The sequence below is a fragment of the Protopterus annectens genome, chromosome 13.part0 (assembly GCF_019279795.1).
Source record: "Protopterus annectens isolate FY-2018-M chromosome 13.part0, PAN1.0, whole genome shotgun sequence".
Taxonomy (NCBI): domain Eukaryota; kingdom Metazoa; phylum Chordata; order Ceratodontiformes; family Protopteridae; genus Protopterus; species Protopterus annectens.
This window is the reverse complement of record NC_056747.1, coordinates 1,081,516,622-1,081,542,998: the sequence shown is the minus strand read 5'-3', so window position 1 is coordinate 1,081,542,998 and position 26,377 is coordinate 1,081,516,622.

Genomic DNA, 26,377 nt, shown 5'->3' with positions numbered 1-26,377 from the left:
TTTTAAGTGTCATAACATAAATGCAGCTTCGCTCCCCTACCCCCAAATGAAAAATATACTTGTAAGTAATGCGGGCTGCTAAAATATGTAAGCATCCATGAAACAGAGTATTATACTCTTATGTATGTATATGCAAGATGTAGTGTATAGATTACAGTATTCTTGTGTTACACCGTTAGGCTCCCGTGCAGTTTCCCTAACTACAAGGTTGCTAACTGTCTAGATTCTAAGCTGTTAGCATGGTGAAGATGCAGATGAAGTTAAAACTCATTAAAATTATTGAATCTCAAAAATGAGTAACCACATAGGGATGTTCATTTTGTGTAGGCACTTTCACAGTGTTCATGCTGAATGCATGGTAACAGTGAATGCTGACATGAGGGGTGTGTGTCAGGTTACACTTGCAGAGGTGAAGATGTAGGGCTGTGAAGGGTGAAAGTGCATGTAAACAGTGCACAATTCCTAAGTTATGTGTCACCCTCTTTATTGTTCATGAAAATGAATCAGATTTACCCGCATTAATTTAAAATGTATTTTTTTAATTTTCGTCCTTGTTTGCACAATGAAGCACTTAGTGCAACTACAAGAAACAGGCGAATGAATGGCAGACGTCTCTATGTTGCTATGTAACTATTCTGGTGGCAGCACATGTATGTTTTAGGGCTGGAATATAGATGGTCCTGGGCTCAACTCCATGATGTGCAACCTTTCCTTCACTTTTTATGGTCCATGTTTGCATGATATCTCTAAAACAGAGGACGTATCAATTTTACCTATGCTTATCTTATTTATGCGAAGGTGCACAGAGGTGTGTGGATGTATGCATAGTGCACTAAAGACCAAGCAACAGGTGTGTTTAATAGATGCTAGGTATAACATAAGCAGGTGAATTGCATGTTAATCAATCAATCCTATTCAACAATGTATAAAGTATACATGTAGCTTCTATCCTGTTTTTTTTTATCCATCAATACCATAGGAGTAGAGGCAAGGAAATTTTAACTGACACAATGCTAGGGGCTGCTGCAGATATACTACATCTGCATGTGCTAGAGGCTGAAGCCATTGCTGTTGGTGCTGACGACAATAGGCCTAGGCTGAGAAGGAGAAGAGTGTTCAGAGCCAGGGTAACCTTCCAGATTATACATGGGCTGGAGATTACAGAGTGCGACAGGGTGAACAGGGACACATTACAATAATTCTGTAAGATCTGCCACCCTCATCTCAGAGCCAGAGCTAACCCAGGGAAACTCATAACAGTTGGAACTAAGGTATGTGCAGCCCTTAGAATATTAGCTGCTGGTACCTTTAAAAGACCAACTGGGGACCTGATGGGAGGGTCACAGGCATCAGCCTCCAGGATCCTCCACCAATATTTGGATGTTATGCTGACACATCCCAGTGAGCACATATTTTTCCCTGTAGTTCTGAAGAGAGGGCCAGCAATATGCAACTGTTTCACAGTGTAGCACCCTACCATAAAGTACTGCATGCTATAGATTACACTCATGTATACATTAAGGCACTGCTTGGTGAGCAGGGGAGAATCTACCTCCGTGTGTGTGTGTGTGTGTGTGTGTGTGTGTGTGTGTGTGTGTGTGTGTGTGTGTGTGTGTGTGTATATATATTTTTTTGATGGCATCTACTATAAGTTCACCTGCAGTCCTGTTAAATCAGACTTGTGCCATAGTGCATGCAATAAGTATTATGTTCTGTAATCTCTGTTCTTAGGTAGGGGTTCTATTCTCACTGCAGTCAAGTGTGTGTGTATGTGTGTGCACATAACATCAGAAGTGTGTATTACACAGTTACTTTTACAATGGCATGGCCTGCCAGTCACATCTTTATTTCATGTAGGCCTCCCAACCTCTTGTCTCCCCATGCCTGTCAATGTAATTTACTATAAGTTCATCTGTAGTCCTGTTAAAATCAAACTTGTGCCATGGTGTGTGTAAAACATTCTCTGTTCTGTAGTCAGTATCCTTAGATAAGTAGGGGCTCTATTCTCACTGCAGTCAAGTATGTGTGCGAGTCTACACAGAAGAACAGAAGTATGTATCCCACAGTTACCTCTCCAATGGCATGGCTTGCCAGTTTTTTGAGACTTTCACAAGCCTACACATCAATTTCATGCAGGCCATCCAATCTCTTGTCTCTCACATTTCCTGCTGATGTCATTTACTATAAGTTTACCTGCAGTCCTGTTAAAATCCAACTTGTGCCATGGCACATGAGTTAAGTACTGTGTTCTCTAGTCTCTGTACTTAGATAAGTAGCAGTTCTTTTCTCACTGCAGTCAAATTGGGGGTTGATTTGTGTGTGTGCGTGTGTGTGAGCTGTTGCTGGACTTTACAATGAGCCTTTTACAGCAGCCTGTGGGACACTGTTACCTTGTCCTCAATAGACATTGCTGATGTCATCATCTATAAAGTGTTGTCTGACACACTCCAAATTGGACTTCAGCAGTGGTGCTTGTGTTAAGTACTGTATTCTGTAGGATGTGTACCTAGATAGGTTGGAGTTCTATTCTCACTGTAGTCAACTGGGTGTGTGTGAGTCTCTACTGAGCAGAGTAGATGTGTTATTCTACAGTTACTTCTCCAATGGCATGAGTTGCTAGTCTTTTCATACTTACAGACACCTACACATCCATTTCGTGCAGCCCTCCCAACCTCTTGTCTCCCACATGGCATGCTGATGTCATCCACCTGACCTGCAGAGATGTAAAACTCAGGCATGTGCCATGGTGCTTGCATATAGTACTGTGTTTTGTAGTTTGTGTACTTAGATAGGTACAGGTTCTGTTCTCACTGCAGACAACTGTGTGTGAGTGACAGATGTTACTTGACATTACAGAGATTGTTTTATACCAGCATGATGGACACTGTTATCACCATATGCTCAACAGACAATGTTGATGTAATCAGCTATATCAGTTTATTGCATATCCAACCATTCCACCAGGCTATGAAAAGGCACTGGCCTGGAGCCAAAGCAGATGTCACCTAAGGTTCATAGGAAGTTGCTAGGTAGAGGACTGATGACAGCTATGGTTTGAGGTATGTCTGGTGGGGACACGGGGTGAAGTTTGGCCCAAACTGTCTGGTAGTAGGTTGGCAATGCCCTCAGGGTCAGTATGAGTGGTGCCATCTACTACTAGATGATCACAAAGCTGGGCCTTCACTTTTAGATATCTGATGTAGCTAAAGAATGCCCCTTGATTATTTTTAGCTAGGGATGCTACTTTAGGATTGTATGTTGATTTAGAAGACTTTTCAAGATAGCTAATTTCCCTGTTCAAGCTGTGGAGGATGTATTTTCTCTGCTGAGTCAGTTCCCTCTTGTTCTTGGCCATTACTTTCTCCCACTTGTTGTATAACCTATGTATGCTTGATGCTCACTAGGGTGACTTGTTTTCTGTGAGGAACCTGTTTTGATCTGTTGATGTTCAGCCAACTCTGTACATTTGTATAGCTATTTATAAAGGCCATTTGTGTACACTTGTGTATAGCAGTCATTGTTGGCAGTGGCAGCAGGGGGTTGCAACTCTTTTTGGCATTGGTTAGGAGCCTATAGTTTGCTTTGGAGAAATCCTTCATCCTTTCTGCTCTTCTGGGGGTGTCAGGTATGACTGTGAATATGAATGAGACTGAATTGTGATCTTACCTGACCGGGGGGGGGGGGCAACACACAGGGGTTAATGCAGAGAACCACTATGTTAATCAGCACTAAGTCTAGGACATTAAAGCCCTTTGTGGAGGTACAGACTATCTGTTACACAGCATGTGTATTAACAAAGTCCAGGAACCTTAGGGTGAGTGTGTTTGTGCACATATATGACTCCAAATTGATAGAAGGATAGTTAAAATCACACATGACCAAGCTGTTTGGCTATCTAGTGAATGACTCAATTAGGTCCAAGTAGGAAGAGTGGTTCTTATAGTTCAGGGTGGGGATATGTAGCTATCAATAATATGGAAGGGCATATTATATACAGTTATTTGGAATTGTAGTAGAGCTACTGAGCTTTACTCTGTGACCAGTCTTGTGGTATAGTTGTCTTTAATGAAGGTGTATACACCTCCACCTTTGATTCTTTTACACTTGTTTTGATGTGTGAATGTGTAGAAGGCATTGTACTCATGCATGGCTGGGTGCTGTCTGCAGCCTTGAATCATGTCTGTGTGATTACACATACATGGGCATCTGCCAAGGTAAAGAGTTCTTCCAGAGAGTGCAGTTTAATTTACACTCCATGCATTAAGCAGCATAACCTTCAGTTTGTATGTGGTGGATACATTTACATTGGGACTTTACTCTGACAATGCCTAAAAAGGCTATTATGGGGAGGCAAGCACCTTCATATAGTACAGTGAGGTATGTCTCCAGTCATTCACTGCAACATGGACTATGACATAATCATAACAGTAATTGTTGTTGAGAGATTTGAGTGTGTGCGTGATCTGACAGACCCTGGCACCTGTCAGGCAGCTGACTGTGACCTTCTCCTTGTCCAGCCTGGCAAGGGGGACATCTGTGTGTCTCACAATGGAGCCAATTATAAGCAAGACATTTGGTTTTGAGGTGTTGAGGCGCTTATTCTGAGACACTGGTGTGAGTATTATTATGTACAGGGGATTACGTTGGGTCTGCACTGTGTGCAGTAGGTATGCACCTGGGAGGTCTCTGATCTTTAGTTAGGCTTCTAGCAAGCACCTCTGCATATGTGGGTTATGTGCTGTGAGCTTATGTGCAACATGTGAATTGTGTATGATGACAACATGTTTGATATCTGGTTTGTTGTTATGTGAGAGAATTGACTCCAAATTCATGGTATAGATACAGTGCTCACATGTTGCATTAGTTTGTTTTAGTAGTAACTGGTTGCCAGTATACATGAGACAATTTCTCTTTAGCTTCAGTATGCCCATGTCCATCAGGCTACCTGGAGATATGGTGGGAAACTGTCCATCCATTATGGAAGGAATATACTGTAGTAACTAGTGGGGTGTGACCTAGATGGACCAGGTTTTGGTGTGAGACTAACAAATGTGTATTCTATGGAGGGCTAGGGTTGCAAAATGTTTTTCAATGCTCACATGAGTTGCTCGCATAGCAGCAGTGCAAGTTCTGAGCAGGTATTGTAAACTGAGTGCAAACACCCCAAAAATACAAAGCTGGAATACAAGTGAAGTTAGACTATTTTAAACAAGTAAAACAGGAGATAGGCCAACAGTGAGCATTATTCCAGTGATTTCCAAGTCAGATGGGCTCTGGCTGCACAGTTCTGTCACAAGGGTGCAAAGAGGGTTTATTCATGTAAGAGGGCTGGTTTTACTGCTCCAATGATACTAAACAGTCTAGATTCAGCTAGCGTGAATCAAGCCTATGCTAAAAATGCAGAAGTTCTAGAAATACAAAGTGCAGAAAATTGCAATCACAACAGAAGAATAAACATTTTAAATAAAGCAGCAATCCAGTAGAATACTTTAACAATAGTGTAGACAACAAACCTTCCTAGTGCGGAATAAGTGGTGCTTAAACCAGAACTAAGACACTTTCAGAATAACAGGCACAATAAGCCTTCAACCACAAAATCCCAGCTTAGAAGGATATAGGCTATCCTACCCTGCCACATGAGTCTATGCCACAAACCTTCTTGGAAGCCAAATGCTTAAACCATAACAAAGTGATTTAGAACAGCCAAAATAAATATTCAAACTGCAATTCTCAGCTCAGAAGGGCAGAGGCTATCTTCTCCTCCGACCTGAGTGTAGACTGCAAACCTTCTTAATGTAAGACAGTTAGCCTGAAGCCCAAGTGCTTAAACCAAAAAGTAATAGGCTTAGAATCACAGTTACAGTATAATGTGATATCAGACAGATGACAGTGATGTCTTTTAATCTACCCACATATATCATGTCATGGTTAGGAGGCCCTGTGTTATCTTGATGAGAAAGCCCTGTGGTCTGCCCAGCTACTGCATGTGCCTGGTGAAATTTCTGCAAAAGAGAGCATTATACTTTATTACTGTTCTGATGAGTTTGACTACAGTGCTGTCATACAATCCTGAGATCTGCATGTGATGACATGTCTTATGATGTACACATATGTATGTACTGGAAACATTAAAGAGAAAGGTTCTAAAGTAATGACACAAATTGCAGTTCTTGACTTCACAACCCTAACAAGAGAATATACTAGAAAGTACTGTCATGATTATACTAGCCACTGTAACATTTGGCAAGGCAAATATAACTGACAGGTACAATTATTAGTTCAACAACACAAATGCAGATATACTAGGCACTAGTGTATCCCTGAATCCAAACCAGAAAAACAGAGATATGGCACAGTTATCCTCACTTGCACTGTGTGTTGGGAGGGGGGCAGGAGGCCTAGGCTGACACAAAAGGTCATTGAGTGTGTGTGAGGGAGAAAGTGAAACAGGCAGGCTGTGTGTGTATATTTCTGTAGGGGTCCTCCATGTGATAGTGGTGTGTGAGCATCTGCATGAACATAGCCAAGTTCAATGGTAGCTCTATGTTTTGGCATGTTGGACATGTGTGAGCCATGTAAGGTAGAGGTGGCAGTTCATTGTTTTTGCCCCAACCATGGGAACAGTCTCTACTATGAGTTTCACTGGCACCTTCATGCCCAAGGTCAAATAGAGTGCTCAATAAGAAAATCCACGGAGTCTGAAGCTCAACCACCACAGTACTTTATTGCACAAGCTTCACCAACTGGAAAGACAAAAATGAGAAAACTGGTTCTCCACAACTGACCTAGGTTTCGTCAAATGACTTCTTCAGAGTGTGTTGAACCAGTATATAACCACAATCAATAATGACTCACTAATTACAACAATTATCACTTCAAATAAATTGACAATTAATGTATTGTTAAAAATATTCATAGTTAAAAAATACTTTGTTAAAAACACATAAGTATCACAAAAACTACCCCACATAAAATAGTAACTAACTTGTGTTGTGTATAATCAAATAACTTATTATAATTAACTATGTATATACATAACATATCAAATACATTAAATACTTAAATAAAATATATTTGTTAAAATTAAAATGTATTTGTATTGTAGTTATGGTACTGATAATGTACAAATATTAAAAAAATGTTTAATTTAATAATATACCATATAGTATATTGATTGATTTTATTTGTATTATCCTTATAGGTGTGTTTATCCCAAAATATGCCTTAATCTCAAGAATGGCTTGATTGACACAAACTCATTTAACCCTGGATGTGAGTGTGCATTTAGTTTAAATTGCCATTTAATTTCACAAACATCTAAATGAAATTCAGTGACTCTACCTTGTGGATCTTTTTCTAGTTGTTGTATAATACAAAACTTAAAATGATGATCATTATGCGTTATAATATGCCTTGCCAAGGCATTTGAAGGTTTTTTATGTTGGATATCCAATATGTGTTCCTTTATTCTTTCTCTAAAAGCCCTACATGTCTTTCCAACATAAAAGGCAGTGCATGGCTGACATACGGCAATATATACCACATTGACAGAATAACAATCAAAGTGTCCCATAATCTTAATAGGCATGTTGTTAATAACCAATCTCTTGCCAGTCGTCATAATATGCCTACACGTCAAGCATCTTCCACATTTAAAATTTCCTTTAGTCTTATTATTGTTGGAACCATTGTTTAATGTACATGTTTCAAACATCTTTTTAAATGTTATATCTCTACGAAAAATGAATTTAATTTGACGAGCAGCAAATTCCTGAAAATCCTTTAACCTACAAAAGGATTCCCAATTCTTTTCTATAATACTTCTAACAAATTCAGCGTCTGCATTGTAGGTCAAAACAAACAAAAAATTCCCTTTTGATATAAAATCATCACTGTTTTGTTCCATTGTGCCACTAAAAAGTTCCACATTATTTTTAAGAATCGGTAGAATAATGCCCTTATCTCTTTTAAAGAGTATTTCATTCATGATTTCATCACATAAAATTCTGGGGTAACCCTATTAAAAAATAATTGTGCTATAAATTACAATTCATTTACAAAATCAGACATTTCGCTCACCATGGGGCTCTCACCATTTGTCCCTTGACAATAGCTCTTATTTGATGTTTGGGGTGCCAACTATCATAATGAAGATATGAATTGGAAAATGTGGATTTTCTATATATGTTTGAAACCAGGCATCCCTTTTCTTGAACAAATGCTAAACTCACATCCAAATATGTTACTTTGTCTTTTGTATATTATAAGTAAATTTTAAAAACCAAGCAGTTTGATTAATATAATCCATAAAGGCCTCTAATGCTAACCTTTCACCTTGCCAAATTATAAAAATATCGTCCAAAACCGTGTGTAAAATTTAATAAATGGACGATATTCACTGTTGAAAACATAATTGTTCTCCCAAAAGGCCATTACGTAATTGGCATAAGTGGGGGCACAAGCGCCCCCATAGCAACACCTGTATTTTGTTTGAAATAACGTTCTTCAAAAAACAAAAAGTTATTAAATAAGACCAATTCCATTAACATCACCCAAGTATTAATATCATCCTGATCGAACTTCCCTGTGGCATAATTGTTCTCCCAACCATGTTAAACCAACATCATGGGGAATAGATGTAAATAAATTAACTACGTCAATCGTCACAAAGTAAAAATTCTCTTGGAAATCAACTTTCTTTACTTTCTCCAAAAAGTGCCAAGAGTCTTTTGTAATATAAGAAAAGCTTTTCAATCCTGGCTTCATTTTGTTGTCCACATATTTGCTTATAAAAGCCACCTTACTTCTTTTCCGTCAACTATTGGTCTAAACTGAACGTTATCAAGGCCTTTATGGATTTTAGGTATCCCAAATATTCCACTGACCAAAGGAAAATTGTTATTCATATAATCAAAGTCAGTTTCACTAATATTACCCTGAAATAACATGTCTTCTAACATCAAATCTATCTTTTGATAAGCCATATTAATTTCATGTTTACTGACTTCAATGTAATTATCTTCATTAAGCATATTAAACATTTCGGACACATAATCACATTTATCCACTATAACCACTCCATTGCCCTTATCGGGCTTCATGATGCGAATTATTTTGATATTACATAGAAATTCTATATTCTTGATGTCTTCATGTGTCATATTACAAAAATGACTGTACTGTTTATTTAGAAAAAAATCCCTAATGTCAAATTCGCACATATTTTCAAATAATTCAGTGATTTTAATATAAGGTGGATTAAATATACTAGGTCTTTGCAATTGAATAGTGCCATTTCTGTTGTCACTAAAACCAAAATAAGCCGCCAGATTTAGCTTACGAACAAAGAGTTTGAGGTCAAACATGATGTCTACTATGTTAGCATTTCTACAGGGTACAAAATTAAAACCCTTAGATAATGTTTCGACATGTTGTGTCTCAAGAACCAAACCAGAATAGTTATATAGTCTGTAATCATTAGCTTTGTTGCAAATAATTTTAGGTTTACTAATAGGACCCAACTCAGATGTAATAATATTAGAACAAGACAATGATGAATTATTCACACTCACATTATGGCTGTCTGTTGTCAATGGGTCAATAAATGTCAATTCATTTGGTCTCATATAGAAGTCTGTATCGGTAACACTGTTTAAATGAGAACCACATCCTCTTAATATGTTACAACCATTTAAGAATATATTATGTGTATCCAAATCTATAAAATTACCCTCATTACTGTTATTCAAATCCATAATGCTGTGTGTTGTAATATCTAACAAAGTGTCAGTGTCATGTATATTAGATGTATAACAAACTACATCAGTCCCAAAATCATTTTGGGGAGGAAAGTGTTCATTGAAACTTGAGCTAGCATTGTTACTATAATCACATACATTAATGCTGTCTTGACCTTCCAACCACCTTAAAATTCACTCATACTCTCATCCATATTGTTAACATTAGCAGTAACTGGCACCAATGTATGTTCGTTGGTAGTATTATCAAAAACATTACTTGATATTAAGACAGTTTCTTCATGTGTAAAAAATGTTTCATTTAAGTCCACTAAACGTTCAACATAATTGTCATCATTTGTAACAGAAATAGAAGTGTCATTTATCTGTCGCTGTCTACTGACCATAATTTCGACATTAGTATCCGCACTATGAGTCGCTTTGTCTTGAATATTACATGTACAACAGCTGACAGTGTATTGTGGGTGTAAGACTTCTCTAATATTTAAACAAATGAAACAGTCGAGGTCAGTGCAGGCAGCGCTATGTAAGCTGTAAACCTTTTTGTTTACCTTCGCGTTGCACTTGGCCAATTCCGGTCTTGATTTAAGGAATGAAATTTGGTTTTGGCTCTCGCTCCCAGACGAAAAACCTCACTGTCATCTTGTGCTGGACCCTGCTGCCTTATTCTTTCGGACCGACGAAGTTCATCACTTAGGGGGTCCACACCTTGATCAGAAGAATTTATGGTACTCTCATTATATGTCACTTCCTCTTCAGTAATGTGGCTACGTTCATCGGTTGTTACAACGTTGCCAGCATTATATTCAGCGTTAGTCTCAGAATTCATTCTACTTTTCTCATTAAAGGGATACACATGACCTTTTTCATACATATGAACGTCTCGTTGCAACTTGACTAGTTTTTTTTGGAAAATTATATCACAACAACTGTCCACATCTTGGATGATGTTAACATAATTGGTGTAATACTGTTCAAATATGAGATCCTGTGTAATGTGAGAATTAATAGAGTCCAGTTCATTTAATAAAGTATCAATCTTAACATTGTTGTATTTAACCATCAGTTCCATAATACAAACACCAGTTTTGTCAAAAAGTTGGTGTAGTTCTTTAAGCATATCTTGGTTGTTTTCCGACCCATTCGGGTACCTCCATAAATGCAATCCTTTTGGGACTAAGCCCAACTTTATATTCCGATCCAAATAACTGTTTTCTAACTGGGTTTTTTTTAATTTGAATAATTTTTTCTCAAATTCTTTCAATGAATCAGCCATGGATTTATTTGTTATTCCTCGCTTGGAGGTAAGTTTAGGGCTACCATTCTGTTGAAAATTGTAATTATTGGTAGCCCAATGTTCTCTGTAATTAGTAAAAGAAGTCTTACTTACTGTAGATATCACATTACTTTCATTATTTGGTCTCCCATGTGTGTTAACCAAGGGAGCCTCTTTATTAGAGCTGTTTGAATTATTTTCAACTGGGGTAGCTTGAGTAAGAGGCAAACCCAGGCTATTGTCCATAGAGGAAACAGGAACAAGAGCAATATTCTCAGTCAAGGTTTTGATCTGCACTGAGTGTTCACGAAGTTGCTCACGAATCTGATGCAAAAGTACCTTGATGTTGTCAGGGGAGCTATCTTCCTCCATGGTTTAGACAAACAATCTCAAACCAGGAACCAAACCACGACACGACCAATAAGAAAATCCACAGAGTCTGAAGCTCAACCACCACAGTACTTTATTGCACAAGCTTCACCAACTGGAAAGACAAAAATGAGAAAACTGGTTCTCCACAACTGACCTAGGTTTCGTCAAATGACTTCTTCAGAGTGTGTTGAACCAGTATATAACCACAATCAATAATGACTCACTAATTACAACAATTATCACTTCAAATAAATTGACAATTAATGTATTGTTAAAAATATTCATAGTTAAAAAATACTTTGTTAAAAACACATAAGTATCACAAAAAACTACCCCACATAAAATAGTAACTAACTTGTGTTGTGTATAATCAAATAACTTATTATAATTAACTATGTATATACATAACATATCAAATACATTAAATACTTAAATAAAATATATTTGTTAAAATTAAAATGTATTTGTATTGTAGTTATGGTACTGATAATGTACAAATATTAAAAAATAGAGTGCTATCTGAGCATGACCAATGTCTCCTGGACATGCTTCCTTCATGGGAATGTCCAGAACCATGATCCCGTGGCCTGTCACATCTAGGTGTGGACATCACACTACCAGATGGACCAGTGGAAATATTGCCACTACAGGAGTGTGATCAGGAATGGCCACATTGACTTTCAGCAGATGTTGTGACTGACCTACACCCACAAAGATGCCATTCCCCTCCCAACAGATGTTCCATTACAGGCACTGCTCATTCTGTGACAGACACCCTTCAGTCCATCATAGACACCCCTCATTCCAGAATATCATTCATCCAATTCAGGGAATCAGCGACACAGTGGAGTAGTCACGCATGTCAGATTGTCCCACATCCAGTTGTAAAAGCACAACAACAGGCACCAGAACTAGGAGGTTAAAATAAAATGATGTCCACAGCAAGCTTGAAATAAACAGCTCTTTAATCACATGTTCCCACCATTGTGTCCCTGGTTGTCCCACATCCACCACTCTGAGCATTTGTCTGGAGTGTCTTTCTGAACATGCCTGTGCCTCCATGATGTCCCTAAACACATGTTGAGTGACAATGGAAGAGACACCTGCAGCAGGTGAAGGAGGGATACAGGCCCCATCCGAGCACCCCATCAACCCTTCTGCATGGCACCTTGCCAAAATTTTGGCTATGATCAGACTCAACAGGCACTGAAGCCACAGTAGCCACACTTACCTGCACAAAGTCATCACCCTGCACTTGTTCTATGTCGGTAGGCTCAGTGGACTGGGTAGACGTAAGCCTACTGACTGTGTCCGGGGAAAAAGAAGGGGGTGGCTGAATGTCAACTTCTGTGTCAGATTCAATCTGTGCACCCCCACCCCCACTGTGCCTCAGTTTCGCTATCATCATCATCAGTGTCTGATGAGTACACTGACATCAGGTAGCACAGGTCCCGCACTCCCACTGTCATGGTCACCTGTGATTAAAAAGGGAGAAACACAGGCATAGATTAGTACCTGCACTAATATGGTGCAATATATTCTAAATGATTAACAGTGCTACCACTATAACAGACAATACAGTAATATGCACAGCAGGTCTAAACTGATACATCAGATTACTAGAAATTGATATGCAGTACTGAAATAACATGATTTGGCTTACCAAGCCTACAGTGCTGGATTCATGACAGTCCTGAAAGAAGTTAAACAAGAGGTAAGGCAGCATCATCACATTTAACAATAAGACAGGAGATACTACATGTAGTCCTTCCAGTCAGCATGACATTTTCCTTTAGCAGATGCATGGCTGACAACTCCAAACTGAGCTGATCACTGTACTAATATTCAATACCCACCCCCTAAAACACACAAGGGACACATAAGTAACTTTTATCTCACTTGTTTTACTATGCAACAGTATTGAACTGGTCATATAACAAAGCCTACCTGGACGCTCTTCCTGGGACTGAGGAGCTGCACCCATATCAAGGACATATTGTGGGCCACTCTGCTGTGAGTTGTCCTGTGTCAGAAGATTCACCAGAAATTCCTCACTAGGGGTGAGAGGTATTTCTGCTGCAGGCCTACCCCCGGATACCCTGTGGTCTTGGGCAACAGCAGCTACATGCATCCATGCAAATGTGAGCATGTCAGTGGTCATGTGGTACATCTGCTCATAAGTATGGCCATGGCTGCTCACAGCATTTATGTTACAATAATTTGCTGCCATATCCTCTGCCTCTCTGGCATATTGGGATGACCCCTTCCAAGAAGAAAGCACCATGTTGACATAGCACTTCCCCAGTTATGATGTTTTCTGCCTCACTTAAGGGGATTCTGTTCCTCAATGATATTTTCAGACCTAAAACACAACAGAATGATAATGCACATAACTATTACAGAAGTACAAAGTAACTGTTACCAGATAAAACAGTTAAGGTAGGCAGTCTGTAGTACCCACTGGAAAAACATAACACATATGACATATCTGGAATATTAGCAACTGGAAGGATGCAAAACAAGGAGAGTAGCAAAGGTAACGTATCCTTGTATGTGCTTTAGCATAACTCACTGGTCTACCCCCCAAAAGCACAGTCCATTCTAGTTTGTGACATAACAGTAAATTTTCTTTGCTTCCCCCACCTACTAAAGAACAGGCGCATGAACCATTTTGCTAGTAAAACACATTGGAAATGCTAAACATGCATTAAAAGGACCTGTCCCTGAAACATGTGTACATATGTGTCACACAGCTTACTATTTTCCTGCATTGTCAGTCATCTTTACCTCTAAAATGGCTTGACAAACATGGCCATCCTATCACTACCCTTCTAACGAATGCTTACAGATAACAGGGTAAAAGGCTTTGCTTCAAATTATTCATTAATATATTCCAGCACATGTATTATGTAGTTAAAAAATGACAGCATACCTGCTGGAGTTCAATATTCCTCTGTAAATATAGCTTGAAAATAGTTTGCTTTGATGATCATGTAGCAAGTACACTCACTATCATTATGGCTCGCTACATATTTGCCTTTTTATAATGGGAGTAGATTATCAATTGCCTACATCAGTCTAGGTTGTGTTCCAGAGATGCTAATTACAGTATAAGTAGCTGAACTGCATGCTAATCAACCAATCTGGTGAAGCTATTCACAAAGTTATAAAGCAACCATTTAGACTCCATGCTAGTGTTTCCTGCCTGTGGATTTCAAAAGTAGTGAAGTACAGACACAGAATATCTACACAGACAGAACATTATGAGCTGCTGTTGCTTAACTCCATCATATGGACTACAGACTGCAAGCAATGCTGCTACTGCTGCCAATAGGCCTAGGCCCAGACAGAGAAGAGTTTTCAGTCCACATTTAACTTACCACAACATACATGACATGGACATTGTAGAGTGCTACAGGGTGGACAGAGACATAGTACAGGAACTCTGCAACCTCTGCCAGCCTCCACTCACAGCTACAGCCTTTACCTCCCCATGTATTGGCTGTGTACCGCTTGCATCACTGTCAGCCCTGAACTAACATTTTTTCAACTTCTGCATTTACAAGGTAAGTCCTGAACATGTACTGTATTTTATAATAATATAATGAAATATCCTTGATTTTATCACCTGGTACAGTAAGCAACTACAAGGTGATAGATTTGTACAAAAGCTAATGTCACATGTGACAGCAGAGACTTATTTAACTTGTAAGTGTCCATTAGCAAGTAGTAGGCTTCAGGCCTGAAAGATTCACACATTGATACCTCCCCTAAAGTAATGCTGATCACTGCATGCCCTCAGTTTAACAACATACATTTGAAATGGGAATTCAAAACAGTGAAATTTGAAAGTTATGAGACACATAGCAGTTTCTGGCTTTATCACCCTTACAAGATCAAGCAGGTAGATTGCAATACAAGCAGAATAACAAGAGCAACATAGCCTTGTTTGTTAACAGTAGCTCAGCCTGGGTGCAGCCCCATTGAAGGAACATTATACCCTTGCATATTCCATGATAGGAACCCACTTTTGCTCCCTACCTCCAAAACAACAGTCTATGCTTGCTTGTGGCATTCAACATTCCATTAATTTGATGGCAACTGCATATCACATTGTCCCCAGAGAATATCTTCACACATTTTAAGTTAAATGATATCCACTGTCTTACATACTGCATGTCTCTGAGTACTGGTCAGATAATTAAAAGGGAGAACATTAGTAACTTCATATGTGACATACAAAGCACTGACACAATTATTTTATTCTATTCTGTTACCTTTACTTTTAACACTATAAACTCCTCTAACAAGTTGCTTCCTTACTTTTAAGGCTACCCGGTTTATACCAGAGGGACACTACAGTACATGTTGTAGACAAACCTTCATGTGTGCATATATTGCACATATGCATGTTCCACATATACTGATTACAGATTATAGAAGGTCATTTGTGCCTCTGGTATAACGGTATGAAGTTACATTCCAATAATTATGAAAACCTAACACCATTGTATATTTGAGAAGTGCAATTTTTGAACCCATAACTGATGACTATGTTAAAATACTGTACTGTTCTTTTGTTCTATAGACTACTGCATGAATACTTTTCCTTTTACAGTTTAGAGATGCTTGCCTACTTTTATTTGAGAATATGGCACTAGCGTTTTATATGACAGACTGTGGCATGCATAGTTTCCTTTACAGTTGGGATATGCATGCTCAATTTGATACAACTCTGTTAAATACCAAGTAAGCAGCCTTTAACTTTTAATGATACAAAATTAATATACAAAATATTATTATTATTCTTAAAATACTATTTAGGCAGTGCTGTTTTGATGCATACATACCACATGCTTCTTGCATGCATATTAGATGTTCAGCATGGGATCTAACATTCAAGACTCTCTCCTCAGCAGCTATAGAAAAAACAGAACGCCATTATTAATATCAGTCTTGACTATATTCAGCTTTTAACTTTTACAATTACTCACTGAGATTGATACTTACACATCTGGGGTGTCCTCCCCTGTCCAATATTCCCTGATCCAAAGTTAAAGGGTATCCTGCTTCCTCCTCCGGACGTAAGCAAAATGATGTCTGCATTGCTCACCTGTGTGGGGGATACCTGATGCACTGGTTAAGGCCCCAGCAACACTATCCCAGGATTCAGGTTTATATTCTGAGCTGGAATAGTCCTGCTGCAGCAACTTAGGCCCATACTCTCTAACTAAGAGTCCAACAAAAATCTTGGACTCCTGGACACTCTTACACTGTGCCTGAAAGTGCACACCCTCTCCAGCAACTACAGACATGCCTGCCATAGTCAATGTCTAGTGAGCATTTCCCACCAGTTGCATTTTACATGGTGCTGTTTCTTGTCTATTCCACAGTTCACGCTTACTGAGAGTGTGCACATTTTGGCTTTGCAACATTTGAAAATGTTGTACATTGCTTACCATTGCACAAACATGGTAGGGGACACTGCACACTGACAGGCACCGTGTTTGCTCGATAGTAAGCAATGCGCAACAGTGGTAAACAATGTGATTTCTAGTTGATTGGGTATATAGGCACTTGTGTAAATGGGCTAGTCAATTTTATCATATATACAGTTCTCATAACCTGTAGCTATTACAACAAGAAGATTGAAAAAACAGTTGTGTATCTTGCACTTTATTCCTATAATCTACAACCTCGCAACAGTAAAACCAAACTTACACACCCTGTACTAGAACTTCATACCATCTGCACTCCACCCCTAAACGTAACACCTGCTGCCACAGGATTATTGAGATGGATATCTGCTACCCTAGTCATTATTCTAAGGTTCTTGTTGTTAACTGTAGCATAATGCCACTTACCATGGGTGCATGATGCACAATATTATTAACTGAATGCATCCAGTTCATGTGCATGGCTGTCTGGATTCTGTCTACAAACTGGGTGGTCCATTCCTGTAGTTTGTGCACTGCTAAGCTAAGTGCAAACCAGCTGAGCATAGCTAAGCATGTTTATGCCAAAGGCCGCATAAATACTGGCAATAAAAAATAATAATTTTAAAAACAAAACAAATTAATTAAAGCACAAAAGGCAGACTGTCTACAGTTTTGCAGAATGTCTAGATATTTGCATCATATATTTGCCCTGTTCCTTGTAAAATTGGTAGTTTATTGTGAAATCAATGAAGATTGCAGTCAATATATCATGACATATACATTTGTGTTCTGTACTTCATAGCTTTCAGAAAATGCATATCTGCCCTTTGCCTTGTAATGTCCACATTCACTATGTAGGTTTTATGGCCAGTAACACTGGGGTGAGCTGTGAAACCTTCCCTACATACGTGTCATTAGTATTCATGGCCCCAGATTGTGTGATACAGTGCATTGAGCAATATTCTCATACATGAATACAATCTGTGGAACTTACACAGAATTTATTGAATCTGGCAGAGTTATGGACTGGCAGAGTCAAATATTAAGCAAATTATTTAATTTTTGCAAGTGGATCTTTGTAGTAGCTCACTTACACAGACATACTGGTAGCCATAGCTCTCAACTTGGAATCATCAAAAATCTGGACAAAGCCCATGAAAAATAGGTACAAATCTGTACGGTGATTAACATACAATTTGCATACATAATTATGTAGCCCCACCCACTCCAATGGAATTGTGGGATATCAGCTTTTAAACGCAAACTGAACAGACAACCAAAAATATGGCCCCAAATTGCCTATGTCACATTAAAAAGATATTGCAATAGGGAATGGATGGCAAACTCATAACAGGTTCATAGTTACTAGCTTAGGTATCGCCGCCGAAAAGAATATTCTCAGGACTGCAGCATCCTCCCACTTTAAAAGTACAACACAGTATCAGCAATACATCTACACATACTGTTGGAGTAGAACCCACAGCTTTCTGCATCAAAAGCAAGTATTCTACCTGTTGTGCTACTAACAATGCAAGCAGACTTGGCATAAGCATCACTATTTCTCTTCCCCTGAAGCTCTCAACTACTTGTAAAATCCACTCAACACTCAACTGCATCTCTCAACTTTGCAGCACAAGAAATCAGGAAAAGCCAAAATTTATTGGGGGTGACAAAAGCTCAAAAACAGGGACACATTTTAAACATTGTTTGCATAATCTTGGAAAGTTGCTAGAATAAAATGCTATGTTGCCACCATGTGTTTCCTGAAAGATAGGAAGACTGAAACTTAAATGTTACTTAAATAAACTTAATTTAGTGAATTATGTTCAACTTCTCACCAGATCTCAACCTGTTAAGCACAAAAAACCTGGACAAAGCCAATATTGGGGGAATACAGCCCCAAATATAGGGACAGATTTCAAATATTGATCTTATAAACTTTGCTAGAATAATAGGTTTTGTGTTACCATGTATTTTCTGAAGAATATGACACCTGAAATTCCAATGCCTGTCATTATTTAGTGAATTCAATCCTCACTGATTTGCTACAAAAATCCAGAAAACCACAGATTTTTATGAGGAACAGAACAAAAATATGAGGCAAAAAGCACAAGTGGTGGTGGGTAAAGAATTCAGGCTCTTGCTACGCAATACCCAAGGTCCAGAAAACCACAGATTTTTATGAGGAACAGAACAAAAATATGAGGCAAAAAGCACAAGTGGTGGTGGGTAAAGAATTCAGGCTCTTGCTACCCAGTACCCAAGGTACAGGGTTTGAGCCTGAGTAACTGTAACCAGCCTGCCTATTTAACAGGGGTATTTTACACACAGACACACACACCTACACCTGTAAAATGAAACCTGTCTGCAGCCATTAGCACACTCTTGTAAAAGCAAACTCTTTAAAAAGCCAAATAGAAAAGCACACTCAAAAGGAAAGTAAACCAAGCTGAAAATCCTGGTAACAGCTTCTATAAGTAGGCTACAACTCTTCAGTAAGCTACTATGCATGGTCAGCTGCCACATACGTGATCTTTCATTATGCCTTATGTAATCAACATGAGTAAACAGTGCTCCTAGCATTGTGACTGGTGAGGATATCCTTGCTGGCCATTAGCAGACACCCAGTAGTGAGTTATGGCCAGATGCATTTATGAGAGGAAATTAAAGGCTGATGGATAGGTAACTTTTGTTGAGTTCCACAAAATTAAACTCCATTTAGACTGTGACCTGGTAAGGCTTTAAAAGTTATTAAACAGCAATCTGGCTGTGGGGGTGGTTGGGAATTACAACAATTACTAGAGAATGTAGGCCGCCTCTGTCACAGTGCTAGTCACTACTAGAAAATAATGCTATTTCTTTATATACTATACATACAAGTTCAGGCCTCTTGCATTCATGAAGACAAACAGAATCCAGCAGTTCAGTAGAAGCAAAAAACTACCAAAAGCCAAATAAACACAGGTAAAATGTTAGTTTAGCCAGGCATATACCCTGTACTCCATGGAGTACTGTACTATTTAAAATTCCTTGATTATTATTTTATTTATTTCGTTTTGCTATGAAATGTACTAAAATTTAATTATAAAACTGATCTAGTTATCATGGTTTGGTTTACGAATCTGATTATATATTTTGTTAAATTACATATTTTCACAATGCTTCAGCTATACTTATGTTATCTGCAGAAAAAAACTGCTAAGTCTTAAATTCTGAAGTAAACAAAATTCCTGTAGCAAATTTTAAGTAAAAAACATTAGGATAGTTATCCCTTTGGCAATAACGAATGGAACACACACTTTACTCTTAATAAAACTCCCAGTAGGAAGCTACAGTGCTATTAAAACTGCAACCAAACCAAGCCAAAATGTAACTTGTAAATTAGCACACACCCAGTAAAAGCAAACTCTTCAAAAAGCCAAAACAGAAACCAGGCTGAAACACAGTGCGTTAAAAGTAAAATGAAATGCAAATTAGCACACTCCCAGTAAAAGCAAACTCTTCAAAAATCCAAAACAGAAACCAGGCTGAAACACAGTGCTTTAAAAGTAAAATGAAATGCAACCTGTAACCTGCCTGCAGCCATTAGCACACGTCCGGTAAAAGCAAACTTCTTTATAAATCTAAATCGGAAAGCAGACTCAAAGGAAAGAAAACCAAGCTGCAGCTAGACCCTACCCTTATTCTGCTGCCTTAATGGTCAAGTCAAGTGGACAGTTCGATAGGTACACTTCTTCCTACCTTTCCAGTCATCAGCAAGTAAGCAACATATCAAATGGAGCTGCAGCAACACTCTGCTTTGTCATTCAAACAGCGCCTCAAGCAGCTACAGATATCCAGCCAGCCTCGCTCGCAGTGCAGTTTCAATTTGCTATTCCATCAGTAGTACAGCATGGAAGATGCCTTGCTCAGAGTCGGAGTCACATTGTAGTTATTCCCGCCAAGGATTTTGAGCGCATTTCAGACGGAAATGTGAAATGCATGCACATTGAGCTTCAGGCAGGCTGTTTCACAGAGCTGACGTCATTGCGCACATGATGACGTCAGTCAGGAAATAAAATGTAAAACAAAAGTGCCGAGAACTCGAAAATGAAGGGGTGCCACTTGGGAATCATGGCACCCCATTATTTGGACCCCAAAACTCGGTTTTTACCGAGTAATTCGGTACAGTTGGGAGGTATGCTGGTAGCTGTAAATCCATAATAGGGAGTGGTTAAAGGGGAAGAATCTAAGTACAGTATGGATACATTACAAAAACATTTGACAGCATCCCAAATTCATGGATAAAGGAATGCTTACAGATGTATAAGTTACATTACAGTGATAATGAAACAGTGGCAAACCACTTTATATTTGAGCCATGTCAAAGGCCAAATTATTATCTAAGGGATAAAAATCCAAAGGGGAATATTCCCGGGTGATTCTTTGTCATGGCTAGTGTAGTTTTTTTTTTTTTCCTGCCCTTAAACCATTAAGCTTTTGACTTAACAGATTGGGCTATGGTTATAATTTTGCTCCTAGAAATCAATTTTTTTTAAAGACTCCTCATCTACCTTTCTGGGTGACTTAACATTGTATATTTCATTAGATGAGAAGTTGAAAGCACAACTACAAATAGTTAAAACTTTTCTCAGAAGATATAAGTATGACATTTACTCTTAGGTTCATATGTTCATAAGTGTTTACTAAGCTAATGACCACAAAGGCCTTTTTAAGCCTAGCCATGCATCCCAAATCTCTGACATGTTCTGAGACCCTTGATAAGTGCAAGCATGGGCCTGGAAGATGAACCATTTAAAGGTTACCTGTTTGCATTAGAGACATAGGTGCCAAACCAGGGATGAATTTCTGGTTTCCCATCCAATTTTCCAAGTTGCACTTAAATTGGGTTAGGGAGGAACTCTGCTTCACATTGATGGGGATCATGTTCCATGGATGGGGTAGTCTCTAGGATACATACCTATCTCTCCAGCAGGTCCTATTTATATCACAGGCAAGGTTTATGTCTTTTGAATGGGTAATTCTAGTACCATATGTTTTGTGAATATGCAGAAGGTCTATCAGAGTAGGGGCAGACAATGCCCAGTATGCCAGGCATAGATCTCCCCTCAAAAGCCTGTAGGAGACAGAATACAGGGATAGGGCCTTGAGGCAGTCAGCATAGGACACATTACTTATGCCCTGTATTATTTTAGAGAGAAACCTCTGTGAATGTTCCAGTTGTTGGACATGCCTGGTTAGGTACATACCAAAGGGAGCATTGTACTCAATGATAGGACTGATGAATGCCAAACACAGTGGAACAATGACTTCTTTGGACTTAGATGCCATACCTTTGTTTATAAGTTGCACAACATAGAATGATATCCTCACCACTGAAGACATGATGATCCAAGGCTAGATTACTATCTATGTGTGCCCCTAAGTCCCTAACTACTGGGTCAGCTCTAAGGGGTGTGCTGTCAATATGATAGTTATCAGGGATGGATGACTTCCCAAAGGATACTATTATGCATTTCTTGTCATTTAGTTTTAGTCCATTGCTCTGACACCAGCTGTTAGTCTGTGTCAGCCCCTCCAGGAGAACATTTGTGTCAGTATGAGATTCAATGAAGCTCCTAATTTGCAGTCATCTGTAAATATACTCAGCCAGATACCATTTAAATTGGCCTTGACTTTTGAGAAGTAAATGGCAAAAAGGAGCGGTCCAAGGACTGATCCCTGAGGGACTCCACTTGTGACTGGCCTCTTTGTAGAGGTGGACTCCCCTTTGTAGAGGTGGACTCCCCAATTCTAACTTCCTGGATCCTGTCTGTGAGCCAGTTGGCTATCCACCAGGTGACATACGGGTTTGTACTTAACCTCTTGAGTTTGTCAACAATGCCTGAGTGGGGTATTGTGTCAAATGCCTTGGCCAGGTCAAGGTTGGCAGTGTGAATGATTTTCCCCTCATTCATTGCTTTGGTGGCCTTCTCAAAGAACTCCACCAGGTTGAGTAAGCATGATCTACCCAGGACAAATCCAAACTGGGTTGGGTCCAGTGTCTGGAGGTTTACTATATCTGTACTGGATCATCTCCATGATAAATCTTTTGATGGCTTTACATATAAGACTAGTGAGACTTATGGGGTTGTAGTTTCCAAGGTCTGTAGATGGCCCACCTTTGTGCAGAGGGATGACTGTTGCCTTTCTCCATTCATGCGGCATAAAGCCTGTTTGGAGGCTACAGTTAAATAGTAATTCCAGATGCCCTGATAGGCCATGTTTCATACTATTTAGAAGGCATCCTGGGATATTGTTTGGGTCCAGTGATGCAGTGTTCTTTGTCTTAGAGAGAGCATTGAGGACTTGTTCCCTAGTGATAGCAGGGGGAGTTATATTTGATGATATTTCCTGAGGGAAGGTTGAGGGGGAAAGAGAAATAAAGTTGGAGCTGAATTTATCAGCCAGGAGGTTTGCTATATCTTCTGGCTTAGTATAGGTGGCTCCATTTACAATGAGCTTTGCACACAATTGGTTATTGCCTTTGAGGTTGCAGACATAGCTAAAGAATGCTTTGTGGTTGTCCTTGACCTGGGAGGCCAAATGTACCTCAAATTTGCCTTTGGAAGACTTTATTTGTCCTCTGAGTTGTTTGGTTAGCTTGATCAGAGTGCTTTTATCCTGCTGGGTGCTGCACCTCCTAATTTTTGCCATGATTTTCTTCCTCCTGTTCTACATTTGATTGATTTTTGTGATTCCACCAGGGTGGCTTGTTTTTTGACTTAGTTCTGTACTTCTTCCTAATGGGTACAGCTGCCTCTATGCAGCTATTAACATGCTTGTACAGAGTTTCTGTGAACAGTTCTGCATATGCAGAAGTGTTCTCAGGGTTTATGGGGGGGCTTGAGTTTTTGCCAGATTCTCACTTAATAGCAGGAGGTTAGCCTTAGAATAGTTCCTGAATATTTCCGGTTTAGCTGGTGGTCCAGGTTTTATTTTTACTTCAAAGGAGACCATTTTGTGGTCTGACCCTACCAGGAAAGGAATTACAATAGAGGGTGTGCAGCACTCTCACATATTAGTAAGGACCAGATCCAGTATGGTTGCACCCCTGGTTGGTGCATTGACTATCTGGTCCAGGGATTCGTGTTTACAAAATCCAGGAATCTTTTTGTCATAGTCAGACATCTGAGATGTACTAAGTAGCAATGTGTCTCTAACTGCTGAGTGCTGTGGGTGCTGTTTATGGAAGGAAGTGCCTCACAATCTATTCATTTTAAGAAATCTTTTATCTGGCTTTGCAGCACTAGTTCTGGTCAAAACTCCAAATTATTCAAGAGTCCTTCTCTTCCACTGAGACTTGGCTGGTGAGTTCCCACCTTCTGGTAAATCCTAAAAACGTTTAATTTTACCACTAAATCTCTAACAGACATGAATCAGGACTTCAAAAGCAATACCTCATACAACACACAAATTCAAAGGATTGCACATGCTAAGCTTCTAGATGTCCTTATAATAATAACATTAACATTTCATCTGCATATACAAGAAGCAGTGAACAAGACATGTCACAAATGTGGAGCATATCAAATAAAATAGTACCTCATTTAACCTAGAAGAAAGATACAGTTTCCTCCAATCTACTACTAGCACTAATTTATGTCCCCTCATACTAGTAAAGCTCAATGCCAAGCAAACCTTCAAGTTACAACTCTGCTACAATAAGATTGTCAGATTTGGTTGCAACATCCCTTATAGGCCCCATCACTGCACTGCCTTCAAAAAGCTTATATGGCTAAAACTACCTTATTATCTCAGCTACTAATAACTAATTGTACCCCACAGCCTTGTACACAAAACCAGTAATTGTCACAGCCTAGAAAGTACCCTCTAACCCTACCTACTTAAGGAAACTGCTTATTCTGTTCATATACGCATGCTATGGAACTCACGACCTCTACCACTAGAACTCGATAACAACCTGTCCAATTTCAAAGATCAACTAAAAAATATCTCAAATATTTCTGGCTATCAAGAGACATAGACCATATACATTTTATTTACTGTTGAGTATTCATTGTTTATTAATAAAGCCTATCTGTTTTGAAGAGTGAGAAAGAAGTGCAAAAGTGGTAAGAGTGAGGTTGTCTGTGTTAAAGTTAACATGGTAATAGCCAGAAATATTTGAAAAATATTCCCCAGGCCTATATGGAAAAGGGGTTCTACACTCAGTCAGATGTCCCTAGTCCACAAATGAAAATAAATGAAGTAGGTTGGAATACCTGACTGTGGCTACAGTGTCGGGATTAAGCAAATATGAAATACATTACCATGGCAATTATTTTTCTTAATTACAGACATCTGAGATATACTTAGTTAAAGTGGGTATAACTACTGTGTGGTGTTGTGGGTTGTTTGTGGATGAAAGCAACTTTTCCACTTGTCTTCCATTAATTTTACATAATCAGTTGTCTGGCTTTGCATGACTTGTATGCATTTGTATGACATAATTTGCAATACTTTACTTGGCTACTGTGTTTGTGTGAAACAAATTTGAAATGCATTACTGTGGACATTTATTATTATTATTATTATTATTATTATTATTATTATTATTATTATTACTGTTTGTTGTTATTGTTGTTGATATTATTACATTTTACCACAATCAGACATGAGAGGTGCATGCAGTCCACTATGTCACTATAATTAGTGGATGCAATGGGCTGACTGAGGATGATAATAACTGTCCTGGCTGTCACAATTAATCTAAACATTCATGTATAGGTTTATAGTTTCATAGGTAGGTACTAGGCTATCTGCCCGATGGCATTTATAAACCTAGCCATTGTGTGCCGGCTTTTGCCACCCCATTGATTAATTAATGGATCCTCTGTCAAGCAGAGTCAATGAAGTGATCCCCGGGGTGTATTTTCTGTTACCCATCCACTCTTAAAGGTTTCTCTTGAAGAGTTTTAGTGAGGGGCTCTGCCTGATGTAGTTTGGAATTTTGTTCCAAAACATGGGGAGTCTCTGTGACAGGAATCTATCCCTCCAGCATGTTCTATTTATTGTTATGGTGAGGTTTAGCTCACTAGAACAGGTGGCTCACAGTGACTTGGATTTCTTTATGTGGAGCATGTCCATCAATTCTGAGTTGGACATGGCTTTGTAAGTCAGGCAGAGATCACCTCTGATTAAGTGATATGCCACTGAGTACAGCCAGAGTTTTTTTCAATTGGGCTGCCTAGGACATATGTTTGAGGCCAGTATTCCTCTTGGTGAGGTACTTTTGTGGTCTTTCCAGCTGTTAGAAGTGTCTTGTGAGGTACATCCCAGATTGGTTGGGTTGGGAGGGTGGCCTAATGGTTAAGGTGTTTGCCTTACAAGCACAAGGTGCAGGGTTTGAGTCTCACAAAGGATAATTGGCTAGGCTTAAAATGTCTCGCAAGAGCAGTTAGCTTAGTATGAATCTATGAACCTATGAACCTATGGCGCATTGTACTCTATGATGGGTCTAATGAATGACAAGTAGAGGGGCACTATTACCT